The sequence below is a fragment of the Chelonia mydas genome, chromosome 3, assembly GCF_015237465.2.
Source record: "Chelonia mydas isolate rCheMyd1 chromosome 3, rCheMyd1.pri.v2, whole genome shotgun sequence".
Classification (NCBI taxonomy): domain Eukaryota; kingdom Metazoa; phylum Chordata; order Testudines; family Cheloniidae; genus Chelonia; species Chelonia mydas.
Genome location: NC_057851.1, coordinates 101,700,028 through 101,706,364, shown reverse-complemented (window position 1 = coordinate 101,706,364; position 6,337 = coordinate 101,700,028).

Here is a 6,337-nt window from a genome sequence, read left to right as displayed (position 1 = left end):
CATGTGTGCTAACATCACATGGCTGCAGCTCTGTGGGTTTGTAGGGAAGTGACAGAATAGGCAGAATGCAGAGCCAAGGAGCAGCCCTTCCCTCGGGCATACTCATCTCAAGCACCTGAGGCTCTTGGTGTGGACGTTCACTTGGTATCAGAGTTGATGTTGGTGGATAGAATAATTCAAAGGCTACTTTTTGTAAAACTCTTGTTTTAAATAAACTATTAGTTACATGAGTGACAAACCACACTTAACACATTTTACACCACACTTAACTTGCAATCTTACACACAAACCTAGTGTTCCCAGATTAATTTACACTGCAAGTTTAGGACAGCATTAACGTGGAGATCTGAAATTAAAACCTCACCCATCTCAAGGGAAATGAATCCAGCTGCTTCCTCTCCCCTAACTTTTTGGTTGTCCCTTATTCTTGTCTGCCTTTCCCACCTAATCTGTCTATTTAGAGTGTAAACTCTTCCATACCAAGACTGTCTCTTACCATGTGTTTTTACAGTAAGGCCCTCATCTTGGTTAAGGCCTTTTGGCACTATATTATCATTATTATTACTATTTTGTTATTATTTTATTGTTCCACAAGGACACTGAAGTACTGATGAAATGGAATATGTGAGGTAGAAAATGTTCAGGAGTAAATCAGTTTAGTGCTCAACCATGCCTTGTCCTTTTCCCTAAATGGGTGCAGATTGGTGGTAATGAGGAGGGGTTTGTGGCTCCACACTATAGCCCGATGTGGGGGCAGAGTGAAATGTACACAATCTAGCCTTCAGTAATGGAATCATTATTCTCGAGGCTTTTCTTCCAAGTGGCGTTTGCTAGCGGTGTTTAAAGTCATTTCATTCCAGGATGAAGGCATCGGTACATCAGTGATTCTTGTACCATTCCTGTGAGGCAGGATTTTTTACTTGTAAGGAAAAAAGGGCTTCAGGCCAGACCAATAAGACCTCCTGGGCACACGACACTGCCACTGATTGGAATCTAACCTTTTGGTTCTCACACAATGGGCTAATAATAGCAAAGGCTGACCACAGAGGAGAGATACTAGATAGAAGGGGAAAGGAGCATGGGGTGTCATTCATGGATGCCTAGGAGCAACCAGTTTAAAGCAGTATCGTTGGCTTAGTAGAGACTGTTAGCTCTCTCAGCTGTCATGGAAGTAGAGCTTATGTGCCGATGTACTGGAATGGGTCCTCTTAGGAACTTCCCATTAAAATTTCACCACAAAATTGAAGGGATGGTTGGGACAATTTCTCTGCCTCTGCTTGAGCTCACTTCCTCTTTGGATGCTGCTAAATCCTTCCTGCCAAAGATGGCATGTTGCCGGGGCTCATGAAAATGTTTCCAACAAGTGCATTTGTCCTTCTGAATGTATCAGACTGTACCATGTGTTTGGAATTTCCAACCCTCACTGCAGAACATGAAAAGCAATGTGGCCTAGTAGAGAGGGTGCTGGACTTGGCACCAAGAGACCTAGGTTCTTGTCCCAGCCCTACCTTTGACCTGCTCTGTGACATGGGGCAAGTCATGTTATTTCTCTGTGCTTTTGTTTCCTCTCCCATCCTTTATCCATATTGTCTACTGAGATTGGAAACTAATTCTATTTCACTTTCCATAACCACTCCAAACCTACTGTTTCCCCATCCCTGCCAGTAAACCTGTTCCCTAGAATATTCCTGGGGGGAAAAACACAAAAAGGCATGTTCTGAATTGACAACATGACTGCTGTCGTGCTTAAAGTTACACACATGCTTAGGTACCTTTCTGAAAGGGGACATTGATTAGGACCAGTCATAGATTCCTACGTTAGAAAGTCTCCCTTATACAAGAAACATCTCAGAACGTATATACAGCTCAGAATATTATTTATCTTTTCCTGTGGGTGTGATCTGGTGTCCAGCCCAAACCTTGCCTGTGTCATTGCTTTCTGAACCTCATTCTTCCAATTTCTGCTTGTGCTGGACAGTATTTTCCCCAAGCATATTATTTTCCATTTATCTAAATGAGTTTAAATAAATAGATGTAGCTAAAGTGCTATTGCCATACATGGCCTGACTGATTTCAGTATGTATATATTGAAAGATGATTGTTTTTTCTCTTTAGTGAGCCCTGAGTACTTGGAAATGTCTAGGGGTTATTGAATGACTCAGCTGTTTTTATTTGGTCTTCTTAATGCCAATTTGCAATTGAATTTAATTGAACTTAGTCTTTCTACAAAATGTTTGGAACCCCAGCACCATTTTTACACTTCATTTGATTATTTCACTAATATTTTAGCTATTAGTACAATATAATATAATAGTAAATTGCCTATAAACTTACCAAAGAACAACACAGCTGATTTCCCCCATTATATTTTCTCATGTCTTCTCTGTCTGTCTCTTTTTTATTCTCAGATGACATTACTACTTATGTCTTTGTTCATACCCACTGGTAAAAGTCAGTGGCAAAGGGTCAGAATTAATGCCAGTGTTTAAAGGAGGTTAACAAAGACTCAGATGTACACAACTGTAAGTGGTTTAAGTGTCCAGAAGGGAAGAGGAGGAAAACTTATTAGTTATTTTAAAATCCCAGAATCACTAATTTAAAACATTCGAGTCTTTAATATGTGTGTGTGGTCAACAGAGAGAGAAAAAAGGAAATAAATTAAATAAGGACCACGGAAAAGTATTGTGATTATCTTTTAAACTTAATACAAACTGGTCCCGATTCCAAAGTAAGTGGGAACTATGCAAAAACAAAGACTGCTTGATTCAGCCCATTCTGCACACATAATGGGCAGGTGATAATCACAACTCTTTATGACTGACAAAGCAAATAACTGTGGTGCAGACCTTTTCAGTGTGTGGAGGTAATGCCAGTTTTGCCAGGCACTTAAAAAATAAATTCTGTAACGGATGCATATGAGCAACCCTGGGTGGTTTTATTCTCTCTAACATCCAAAGACAGCAAAGTATTTCACTGTTGATTAATACCCCACTATATCTGAAGGAATGTCTTATAGATGTTCAGATTTATATACCAAAATCCATTCATTAAATGTAAAACTTACTATTCAGGTATCTTTAGGGCAAGGCAAAAAAACCATGAACAAAATGTAAATTGTTGATTAAGTGGTTTTACTTGTTTACAGAAACTAATTTCAGGCTGTTCATAGCAAATGTCACCAAGGATTAGCAATTCACACACCTCAAATAAAACTAATTAGTTTTTGAAAACTGACTTCTAATTCTATCCCTTTGACTTTTCAGAGTTTTTTAAATGTCTACTTTTTTCATAAAGATTTGCAAAGAAGTATTTAAATCTAGGAAGAAAATGGCAACCCCAATCAACTGCACTGCACAGAGAAAGTAGTCACATCTCTGTTACTATCTACAATGTATGTTATATTCTGTCTAAAAACCAGTATCTGTAAGGGCCTGATCCTGCTTCATTTCAATGTGACTTTGACCTGAGTAAGGGCTCCAGGATCATACCCGATAAATGGCATCGTATTCTGCTCAGACTTCTACCCTGGATGTCAATGAATTTGAAAAGGAGTGTGAGTCAAGGGGGAAATTGTCTCATTAGGTTTATTTGACTGGAATCTGGAGAGTGACAGCTTTCTTGTGCCTGATCCTACTCCCATTCCACTCAATGGGAGTTTTGATACTGGCTTCACTGGGAATAGGATCAAGCCAATTATTGGAAAACAAGCTTGTGATTATCACAAAAATAAAATACCAGCCTTACAGACTATACAATTAAGTGGTGTATGCATGTCAAATGATAAGGTACTATCAATCTGGCTGTAAATCAGTTACACACTGAGCAAAAACAGAATATAACAAAGGAACCCTAACTACTTTCTGTTGAAGGAAATACATGCTTTCTAGAAGTACAAGCAGATTTCAGAATTCAACATATTATGTACAACATATTATGAAAAAACATCTATAACAGTCATCTATCTTTCTTTCTTTCTTTCTTTCTTTCTTTCTTTCTTTCTTTCTTTCCAGTATTAGTTAATAAACTAGTAACAATATAATATATCATAAGAATCTCAAAACTCTGCCATCTCCTTTTTGATATACTTGTTGTTAAAAGCTCAGGTTAAAAATGTCTTGGTTAAATAAAAACAAAATCTAGGTAGCAAAAAATATAAAACAAAATAACCTGTTAAACATCCCACAGTAGTAATACATTAAAATTACACCATATTGAATTAATCAGTCAGTCCTTATGTTAGGGGGTCAGATCCTGTGTTCCTTCCCAAAACAAAACCACCACTGAAGTGATCCAGGATGTAACATGCCTCCAAGCTAAAAATATTTAGGACACATCCATGCACCATCAGAAACTGCACAAGAATTCAGAATTAGGCGTTGCTAATTTGAAGTACATTCACTAAGTAAAATCAGGTGAACAATGTCTATAGAATTTCATTACTCCCACTCTAATATACCTTTAAAAATCAGAACTGTATAATGAATCTGCAAGTCCTAATCAGCCATGATGTTTATGCATCATTAAAATTAAACCTCGAGTCCTGCCAATGGATTACATTTCATATATAGTCACATAATTAGCACTTGTGCTATTCTGGCACGTCCTCACATCCTGTGAATCTCACATGACACATAGTGCAAGGCAGTCTCTCATCAGAAAATATGTATTTTTCTCATCAAACTTGCATTCTCCCCTTATGAAGATGTGGATCAAAAGGGAAGGAAAATGTTAGTTTTTTCCAGCACAGTTTAGCTTTCTTATTATTTGCTCCCCACAATTATTATAATATGTATTTGTCTAAGCTTGTAGAGTCTTGGGGCCTAATTCTGCTCCTATTGATGTCACTGGGAGTTTTGCTATTGATTGAAAGGGGAGAAAGATCTAGTTTTGAATACCCTTAATAGTCTTGTCTCAGACTGGTTTTGCTCTTGGCCCTATTTCACTTTTTAAAGTAAACAAAACAAAAGCAAAGTGTAGCAGGTAATTGAGAATAATCAATACATAGGACATAGAAGTATGATACACTGCTTTATATTCACACACATAAGAGAAATATAGACTAGAGGGAAGCACATATTGTAGGGAACATTCCTACCGCTAACAAGGAGTAGAACTACCAAGCCAGTGTTTTAGCTTGTTTAATCTTTCTGTTCAGTGAATATAGTAATTGCTTATGGCCCATTTTAAACAAAAAGGTCTAGTTTTGGGAAACACCCTGTTACATTAACAAACTCCAGCAAGGGGTGATGAAGACTGAGACGACGACGATGATAATAATACTTAATACCTAACCCATCTATCTAAATTGTAGACTGCCGTGCCAAGCCATTCTCTCGAAGTCTGGTATTTCTTTTTGCTTATTTATATCCCCACATGGCACAGGGGAAGGATTAGATAATATGCATGGGGCAAAGAAGCTTTTAGTCATTTCTGGCATAGGGCTGGGTTTATGTACACGAATTTCCGTGCAGTGAAGTTTTCTGTCAAATCTTACATTACTGCTACTAACAGAGCTTCTCGGATATCGCTGACTTGGTTTGAAACATGCGGAGCAGATGTTGTGTCCTTTCGGCTGTAACAAAATTTGCCACAGTGAAAAGGTACCAATGCACCAGCCAAAGTTGCAGGAACTGCAAAACAACAATTGTCCCGCGTCCTTTCATTGCATTGGGGCGGAACCCGATTGCTGGGGACACTCGTATGCCCCGCAAATAGCTCTGCGGTACTTGTCTGTGTGTACTTTTCTTTCTACGTCGGATTTCAAAGGAACGGAACACAAACCACAAGCCGCGATTTGCCGTCCAGCCCGCAAGGCAAAGCTCTGGCTGGGAAGGCTGGTGGGAGGGAGAAGCGCAGTAACGGGAGCCGTGCGGGTGTGCGCGGGGGCTGTAACCGGCCAGGGAGATGGAACGGGACGTGGGGGCTGCATTGCTCTGGTGCGGGCAAAGGCAGCCCGAAGGCCATTTATGCATCAGATTGCTCCATCCCCAACCCGGGGCTTCCCAGTCCTTTCCCGGCCCCCCTTTCTGCTCCTTCCGCAAACACAAAAAGGTCTCAAGGTGCCCCCGTTTCTGCAGGTCAACACGCTGGGCGTGTCCATTTGGAGGAAGAGAAAACATTTCAGAGAGGGGTGACGGCTCAACTCTTCTGCAGACTGCGGTGGCTGGGGAAAGCCACACGATCGCCTGCGCAAGAAGGTACCTTTCCAGACTGGATTTCTGCCTTTGTCCCTGATCCCTGCCAGGAGCTCGGGGGCTTCGCATATTTTACCCTCGGCTCATTTGCCGGAGAGCCTAGCTCAGACAAAACCCTCCTATGCCCGCTGGAGGGAAGGCGT